Raw genomic sequence first — 9,935 nt, 5'->3', positions numbered from 1 at the left:
AAGTCCAGGATCCAGTTGCAGAGGGAGGTGTTTAGTCCCAGGGTCCTTAGCTTAGCGATGAGCTTTGAGGGCACTATGGTGTTGAACGCTGAGCTGTAGTCAATGAATAGCATTCTCACAGTGAGGCCTGATCAACCTCACTAGAAATGATCGAGACAGGTGGGATTTAATTATAACATGAGGGACACCCGTCTCTAGTCTAGTTTACCATTACGTTATGGGATACCATTATTTCCTTATGGAGTTATTGAGAGTTGTAATTCTAACTTTATTGATTTAACCTGCAGTCTTGTTTGTTTTTGAATCATGATGTGAGACGTGTTCAAAGTAAAACATGACCTGTTACCTGTGGCCCTGACCCTTCGTTAAATATTTAGTTCAGTCTGCATATAAAAGGAAAAACATATGTTAATGATGGTTGAGAGTTATTCCAAATGGATTGTGATGTGTGTATTGCTGTTGTTTTCGTCCTTTTCTTTGTTTTGATACAAATCTCACCAGATTGGGTCTGCTGTATTGTTGGGATTTCTCCCGATGGGTTAGGGTTAGGGTTAGGGTTAGGGTTAGGCACTATAACTCCCTGACCCGGTAGCTCTTCGGAGAGGTTGCCAGTATCATGAGGGTGTATAAGCTAACTGTGAAAATGGTTACAACAGTTGTGGTTATGCTCTTTGACATTCGTCTTAGAGTTTTTAGGAATATTAAGAGAATTGTGAATGTAATAATTTGTCATGGATGATCTTGAGTTCCAGATTCAGAAGTGTCTTAAATTGCTGTTTTGCTCTCTTCTCACTCAAGTTATGGCGAAGGTGACCACAGAAGGTGTCTTGATGAATGGAAGGGATCATTTGACCACGAATAGTGTGTGAACCTCAAAAACCCTCCCTAACTGGCTGATGAAAGAGCGACAAAGGCGTTCAATACGACCGTGACATTTAACACCTGTGACCTGAGTCCAGGCCATCAACCTGGGTACGGGCGGCAGGAGTGCGCCATGAGTCCTGAGACCGCGCATGTGGAGTGAGCATGGAGAGAGATCACGTTCATACTTCTCTCATGCTGCTGGTGTACTGGTGGGGAAAATGGACCAGACAGAATGGTGGTGGCGGCTCAGGTGAGAGACTTGTGTACTTGGATTCATTTCTTTGTACATTGAAACCGGGACATTATCAAGGGCCATCAACTGTGACAGGCATGAGTTACATATGTGCCGATGGGAAGATGTAACACTGTCTGAAGAAGAACCAAATGAAGACACGCTGAAAGGATGAGTGCCGCGTGAAGGGGGGTGGGGGTCAACCGTGCCTTTAATAGTTTAGTAAGGAATGTCAGGTTTATTGAGGAAGTTTGCACACTGTGAAATCTATAGTAATGAAGACTAAGACAGCATTGAGATACTGATCTGTCATTAATTACCAGTCCACCCGCGACAGTAAAACAGGGATAAACGGGTTACAATGAGAGGAGTTATTACCGGTAGTATATGGTCCCGTTTGTAAATGTACATTCTTACCGTGATGATGTGTGCTAGGTTGAGGGGCTTGAATTCGAGTGATAGACTCTGTTATGCGGAGTGGAAGGGGGAACCTAAGAGCAGACTCAGACAAGGAGACGGGGATGAAGTAACCAATGAATTTATTGGAACACAAGGGGAAGATGGAGTGCAGGTCAGAGGAAACTCAGGCGGGTTGCTGGAAACTAGGTGCAGAGGCTGAGGGGTTGAGACAGGGTAAGCAGGTCAAGGGGGAATCCAAGGGAGTAGTAGATTGGGGAATCCAGGACAGAGTAGCAGGGTGACAAGACGTGGGACAGGAGACAGAGACCAGAGTCAGAGCGGGCAGAACTGTAGTGGAGAGGAAAACCGTGTCAGGCAGGGAAACAGGATCTAACAGTAACAAACAGCTAGACGCGTAGACTGACTGAGCAGAGATTACGATCTGGCAGCGTGGAAGAGGCAGGCCTGAGTATTTGTAGAGGTCTTGATTATGGAACAGGTTGCAGCTGGTGGGGATCTGCTCTGACTCCAGCACACCTGCCTCCACTCATACAATCACACACACACAGGATGAGCAGTAGAGGGTGTTGCAGGAGCAGATGTGACAAACTCAATGTAAAGCACTATGGACTGTCATTCTAAATTTGGGTTGGATAATTTATACATTTTTAAAATTATGATTCGGGAGAAAAGGAGAGAGAGAGCGTTGCTCTCAAACTGTGAGGGGTGGGTGCATTTATTTGGTCTAAGGAAGGTTTTTCCTCCCTAGAAACCTTTTCTTTACGTGTCCTCCGAGAGTGAGGTTATCAGAGAACACTAGATGATAGCTTGAGTCAACCATGAAGGTTTTTTTTGTTTTACCATGTCATCAGAATTTTTATGTTAAATCGCATCAATACATCAACATTTCTGGATTATACGGTACAATTAATTGCATACAAGGCTCATAGTCTGTGTCTTGCGTCAACACCCAAGGATGAAAATGAAGGAGACGCGCATGAAGACTGGCATCCCATGGGCATAGAACCGAACGGATGGACATTTTTTCCCCCTGTCTTGGTCGCATCAAGGGTGGTGTGAAATTATTAAACATGTATCGCCTCTCTTCCCTGTCCAAGTCAATATGTGTTTAGGTGTGATGGAACATAAGAGTGATCATTGTTCCAGAGGAGGGATGGGTGCATATTGACTAATTGATTTGAGAATGTTTTAGTATGGTTATAACTATAGTAGTGACTAATGTGTTATGGGTTAGATGGAATGATTTATGTGCAAATGTATTTGTAGCAGGAGGCGAGGTACACACGAGGCCTGTGGTTGAGACAGAATGTTTACATAAGGGTGAGAAGCGTAATGGAATGTGAATGTGGAGCTCATAAATGAAGGACGGGGTGATAGTCTGTGGGGAATGATACCACTCCTCTATGTATATTGCTACAGGAGATAGCTCGTAGGAGAGAGACGACAGCTAACTGTAAAGACTACTATGACGTTAAATTGAACGTCACATCACGGTGAGAGTAGCAGAGATAGTGTTGTCATTTCAGACACTGTTTTCAAATTTCAATTATGGGTTTGTCAAAGAAGACAATGCTTGGAAGAATAGCCACAGATTCCTGTATAGAGGAGGCCACATCACAGGAAGGCTGTAATGATAGCAGCACATCTCCTGCAGAGTGGGAATAAGAAACATGTGACTCAGAGTTGTGTAAGGTTGGATACTCTTCCAATGTCACTAATCTCTCACCCATTTCTAACAGCCAGCAAACACTTGACATCTCTCCCAGAAGAAACCAGCACCGCTCTTTGGGACCGTACCCCTCCCAGTTGACCAGGTACTGGAGAAGCCCCCCACGACGCAGTGAGTCCAACAAGCTGCGGACACAGTACGCCCCCACGAAGTCCAAGGGAGGGAGAGGTGCATTGTGGGGTCCAGCATTGGCCTAGGGACCAGCTGCCACCGGCCTGAGGAGAGATACATGAAATGAGGGTAAGGCACGGTAATTGACAGGGAGTTAAAATGTGTACGTCACCTCATTGACTCTCCTCAGGACCTTGATTGGCCCCACAACCGCGGGCTCAGCTTCCGGTAGGGCAAGCAGAGGGGCAGGTCCTTCATAGAAAGCCAGACCCTGTCACCGGGGTGAAAGACCGGGGCCACACTGCTGTGTCGAACGGCCTGCGCCTTTAACCGGAGTATGACAGGTTGGAGACGGGTGTTCCATACCTCCTCGGCGTGCCGGAACCAATCGTCCACCACAAGAGCCTCGATCTGACTCTGGTGCCAGTGTGCCAGGGCCGGCTGATAGCCTAGTACACACTGAAAGGGTGTGAGGTTAGTGGAGGAGTGATGGAGGGAGTTTGGTGCGTATTCTGCCCAAGGCAGAAATGCAGCCCACTCCCCCGGCCGTTCCTGACAGTAATTATGAAGGTACTTACCCAGTTCCTGATTTACCCATTCCACCTGCCCATTTGATTGGGGACGGTACCCGGAGGTGAGGCTGACCGTGACCCCCAGTCGTTCCATGAAGGCCTTCCAGACACGGGAAGGGAACTGAGGACCATGGTCAAACACAATGTCCTCTGGGATACTGTAGTGCCAGAAGACGTGAGAGAAGAGAGCCTTCGCGGTCTGAAGGGCCGTAGGGAGACCAGGCAGAGGAATCAAACAACAGGCTTTGGAAAACCGGTCCACAACAACCAGGGTAGTGATGTGTCCCTCTGAGGGGGGAATGTCTGTGACAAAGTCCATGGAGACATGGGACCAGGGTCATTGAGGAACCGGCAGCGGGTGGAGTTTGCCATAGGGGAGGTGTCTAGGTGTCTTGCTCTGTGCACAGGTGGAGCAGGGAGAGACGTAAACCCGGACGTCCCGGGTCAAGGTGGGCCACCAGTACTTGGCAGAGAGACAGTCGATAGTACAGGCTATACCATGGTGCCCCGACACAGGTGCTGTGTGTGCCCAGGCGAGGAGACGGTCCTGCACATCAGAGGGCACGTAGATATGCCCCTCGGGACAGTGGGCAGGTGAGGGCTCCTGTGGCAGGGCTCAATGGATGTCCGCGTCCACATTCCACATCACAGGAGCCACAATGCGGGACAGGGGAATAATGGGTGTCACTATCTCCCTCCAATCCTCTGTGTCATGCACCCGGGACAACGCATCGGCCTTAACGTTCTTTGATCTCGGCTGGTAGGAGAGGGTAAAGTCAAACCTAGTGAAGAATAGGGCCCACCAGGCCTGATGCGGGTTCAGCCTCTTCGCTGCTTGAATGTACTCCAAGTTCCTGTGGTCCATCCAGACAACAAATGGGTGTTTAGCACCCTCCAGCCAGTGCCGCCATGCTTTCAGCGCCTTCTTGAAGGCCAACAACTCACGATCGCCCACGTCGTAATTCCACTCCACTGGAGACAGCTTCCGTGAGTAGAAGGCGCATGGATGGAGTTTAGGCAACGATCCAGTGCGTTGGGAGAGAACAGCCCCTACTCCAACCTCAGAGGTGTCCACCTCCACGATGAAAGGCAGAGACGGTTCAGGGTGACCCAGAACAGATGCGTTAGTAAAACGTTCCTTGAGCGCACGAAAGGCTTCGTTGGCCTCCACAGTCCAGCACAGCTGTAGAGGACCTCCCTTCAGGACGGGGGCTGAGAAAGGGAATGACCGTGACCTAACAATCTCATATTCATGGTTGGGTAGGTTACCTTCTCAATGTAATATGTTACAGTTACTAGTTACCTGTCCAAAATTGTAATCGATAATGTAACTTTTGGATTACTCAAACTCGGTAACATAATCTGATTACATTCTGTTACTTTTAGATTACTTTCCCCTTAAGAGGCATTAGAAGAAGACAAACATGTATGTTACCAATTGAACTACATCTATTGCAGGATAAATCAATGTTAAAGTTTACATAGCTGGCCATATATGGATGTTACATTTTACTTTATGGGTTGTTATGTAGGCTTTGTTACATCTGCCTCTGCCATGCCCTCTACTTCTCATCCTGTGTCTCCCTAACCTGCCGCCACTCCCCCAGTGCTCTTTCCCTCTCTCTCTCTGTGTGGGTGTATCTGATTGTGTGAGTGGAGACAGGTGTGCTGGAGTCAGAGCAGATCCCCACCAGCTGCAACCTGTTCCATAATCAAGACCTCTACAATTACTCAGGCCTGCCACTTCCACACTGCCAGATCGTAGCCTCTGCTCAGTCAGTCTGCATTTCAAGCCGTTTGTTTCTGCATAGATCTTATTATCCTGTGGTGCCTGTTTTCCCTAGCCTAACGCTGCTTTTCTCTCTGCTACATTTCCGTCCGCTGACTGCTTCCCTGCCCTGGACCCCCACTCTACTGCTTCCTTGGATTCCGCCCCAGACCTGCTTACCCTGCCTCTACTCCCCTTGCCCCAGCCTCAGTTCCTGGTTCACTGCTACCCGCCCGAGCTCCCCCTTGCTGTGTAAAAAATAATACCATATATGCTGCATTTGCTATAGGCCTGTTGTTTACCTTTCTGTTGGTGACACTTTGATATATTGATCATATGTAGATGTTTAAAAGACACATCCACAGATGCCCCACCTCTATTTTAGTCCAAAAAACTGAGGGATGAGCCTGGAGAAATGTTACCACTCCCAGATGAATAGACAGAGCTACAGATGCAAGGACTGACCATCCATGATATAACAACTGTTGTTTTAACCATGTTTTTGAGGCTATAAAGTGTTTGTTTACATTTATAATGTTTACAAACATTGGAGAAAAACAAGCTTCTATTTTGGGTTCTCATGGAGTATGCAGTTGAACTAAACTCAAAACTAGGGCATTTATAAATTATATTCTTCAAGAATCAATGGGTGTATATAATTTATAAGTCCAAAAATGGATGTAGCAACTACAGATTGCCCCTTTAAGTATATCAAAAGTGTGTAAATTTGAGCATGTGTCCATTCATTTTTTTTTCTCGCAAACACCCTTTCTGAATTTAAAAGTAATCCTCAAAGTAATCATCTAGTTTTTAAAAGTATCGGCAATCTGATTAGCCCACAATATTTTAGCTGGTAACGGAACGGAACATTTACCGTTTTTTGTAATCCCTTACTCCCCAACCCTGGCTATTGGTTGCTTTAAGACACGGGTCATTCGTTTTATTGATTTCAGTATGTCATTGACAGTGTATCTTGTCATTGTGGTCATTTGTGTACCTCTAAGAATAATGAATGCTGAGTGTAGCAGTGCAAGGTCTTTTTAAGGAGAATATTTGGATTATTAGTTTATGAACGATTTGCATTTCGATTGCTGGATAATCAAAGCCATCCATCCAAACCATTTCTTCAGATCTGGCAGTTCAAAGAGGATAGTTTCAAGGGTAATCGATTGGGCCTAGTTATTGTTCATTAGCAGCATACATTCCCATTCATTCTCTTAAATCTCTTAAAATAGCCTGTACTCTTCATGTGCAGTGCAGTACTGTACTGGTTGTCTGTCTGAACTGTCAGCCTGTCAGCAGTCAATTGAAATTAATTAATTAGGCTCTAATCTATGGATTTAACATCAATTAGCAGGGGCACAGCCATGGGTGGGCCTGGGAGGCCATAAGCCCACCCACTGGGGAGCCAGGCCCAGCCAGTCAGAATTAATTGTTCCCCACAAAAGGGCTTTACTACAGACAGAAATACTCCTCAGTTTCATCAGCTGACCGGGGGGCTGGTGTCTGATGATTCTGCAGGTGAAGAAACCGGATGTGGAGGTCCTGGGCTGGTGTGGTTACATGTGGTGTGCCGTGGTGAGACCGGTTGGACGTACTGCTAAATTCTCTAAAACGATGTTGGAGGCAGCTTATGGTAGAGAAATGATCACTCAATTCTCTGGCAACAGCTCTGGTGGACATTCCTGGAGCCACCATGCCAATTGTATGGTCCCTCAAAACTTGAGACATCTGTGGCATTGTGTTGTGACAAAACTGCACATTTTTTGTGTATTTTTATTGTCCCCACAACAAGGTGCACCTGTGTAATGATCATGCTGTTTAATCAGCCAGACTTGTCAGGCGGATGGATTATCTTGACAAAGGAGAAATGCTCACTAACAGGGACGTAAACAAATTTGTACACAACATTTTAGAGAAATAAGCTTTTTGTGGGTGGGTTCTTTAATTTCAGCTCATGGAACATGGGACCAATACTTTACACTTTTCTCGCCAGCCAGGGTAGGGCAGGACAACGTTCCAATGCTATAGTCTTGTGAATCTGTGAAACTTTTTTCATTGAAAGTGGTAACAATCGGAGCGATGGACAAATACTGATTTCAAAATGGACTTTCCCATTCATATTATCAAGACGTGAGGTGAGTATCAAAATTGTTTAAAAAGATGCCCTTGCCTTAAAGTTGAACCTCAGATCTTTAGTGTAATAGCCTATAGAGTCAAAATATGTTCTGTTCTTTTGAAATAGCCAAACATGTTCAGTATCAGAATGAGACTAAATGAACCGACATGGGCCAAACGTATTTGGTGATGTTGTCCTATATTGTATGGACTTATTAGACCATGTTAAAATGTAGGGGGAAAGGCAGACATTATATAAACATTGGATTTCTGTGGCTCGAATGTCATAATCATTTGTTGTTTTCAGACGTTTTCCATTGGAAGGCCTTACCCATGATGTCAATACCAAAGCTGTTCATTTTGACTTGTTTGAATTGGAATGTTAATAACAGTGATGACGGTGAGAGCCCAGTATAACCTAACCCTTTCATCTTAGGCTATTGTGACTTTGTGTCTCTCAAATCATTGTTTCAATTTCTGTAGTCATGCGAGTCTTTTTTAATTGAAATGTCCAAATTGCGGCCATATACCAGATATATTGTTTTCGGCATGGACTGTTCTATTTTTATTATTGATCCAAATTCAGTATGCTATAGCCTATAGATCACATTCTGCCCATATGAACACATTTATTTTAGGTCACATAAAAGAACAGCTATGCATGATTGGATGAAAAGCAGCACACAGACATGGTATTTTATTAAAGAATGTAAAACAAACAGAAACAGGCAATACAGCTGGCTTCACAGTTTTCTTCGTATAATTTTTTACCAGATCTAATGTTATATTCTCCTACATTAATTTCACATTTCCAAAAACGTCAGTGTTTTCTTTCAAATGGTGTCAAGAATACGCATGTCCTTGCTTCAGGTCCTACAGACAGTTAGATTTGGGTATGTCATTTTAGGCAAAAATTGGGGGGGGGGGGGGGCGGATCCTCTTAACAGGAATGCAAACCACTCTCCCTCCTGTTGCTGTTCTTAACGTGTAAAGTTTATGATGACAGTGTTGTGATGTCTCCTGTACAGATGTTTTTACGGTCCTGTTGAGGGACACCGACTTGAACGGGAGGCAATTAGTAAGCACAGCTGTGACACAGGAATCTTCTGGAATGTTAATGTTCTGGAACATGGGATCAGACTCTGTACAGCGGGCTTGTCTTTGGGATACTGATGTAGATTTGCACAAGTTCTCCGAACTTGTCATTTTGTCAAACAAGGCAATGATGTAGCATATAAATGCAGAAAAAGTCAGGTACCCAGGTTAGGATCACAATGTGTACATAAAAAAAGACAATTTAGTTGCAATTGAGACCATGCTTTTGTTTCGTCTTTTCAATAAAAATATTTGACAATTTAAAATAAAATACTCAAATGAATGGGAGTTATAAATATAGTCATATGACTTGTTTACTACATACAGCCATAGCAGGAGCGAAGAAGCCTGATGCATAGTTTTTTATAAAGTACAAAGAATCAGTGTGTAACAGAGGGAGAAAGAGAGTGGCCAAAATATTAAGGTGCTCAGATCCGATTCAGAGATTGACCTCAAACATGTCAGTGAAGAACACATCACAAGAGAAGTACAGCCATTACTGTTGTCATGAGACAGAGAACTGAGCTAGTCTGTTAGCTAGTGCAAGTCCGGAACACTGCAGAGTGCTGTGACGCAAGTTCGACAGCACTTATCCTTGATCTGATGTGGTGGGTGAATGAGTTCTAGAATGTTCAGAAGAGTGACACACAGGACATTACATCTTAGGGCAACTGCTCTATACACACACACACACACAGAGAGAGGCAGTAGCAGATAGCTATTTCTCTCAAATTTTGGGCACAAATTTGTTAACATACCTGTTAGTGAGCATTTCTCCTTTGCCAACGTAGTCCATCCACGTGACAGGTGTGGCATATCAAGAAACTGATTAAACAGCATGATCATTACACAGGTGCACGTTGTACTGGGGACAATAAAAGGACACTCTAAATTGTGCCGTTTTGTCACACAACGCCACAGATATCTCAAGTTGAGGGAGTGTGCAATTGGGAAATTCCACCAGAGCTGTTGCCAGAATTTTATGTTCATTTCTCTACCATAAGCCAATGTAATTTTAGAGAATTT

The sequence above is a fragment of the Oncorhynchus mykiss genome, chromosome 20, assembly GCF_057628025.1.
Source record: "Oncorhynchus mykiss isolate SJ-2025 chromosome 20, ASM5762802v1, whole genome shotgun sequence".
Lineage (NCBI taxonomy): Eukaryota > Metazoa > Chordata > Actinopteri > Salmoniformes > Salmonidae > Oncorhynchus > Oncorhynchus mykiss.
This window is presented reverse-complemented; position numbering follows the sequence as displayed.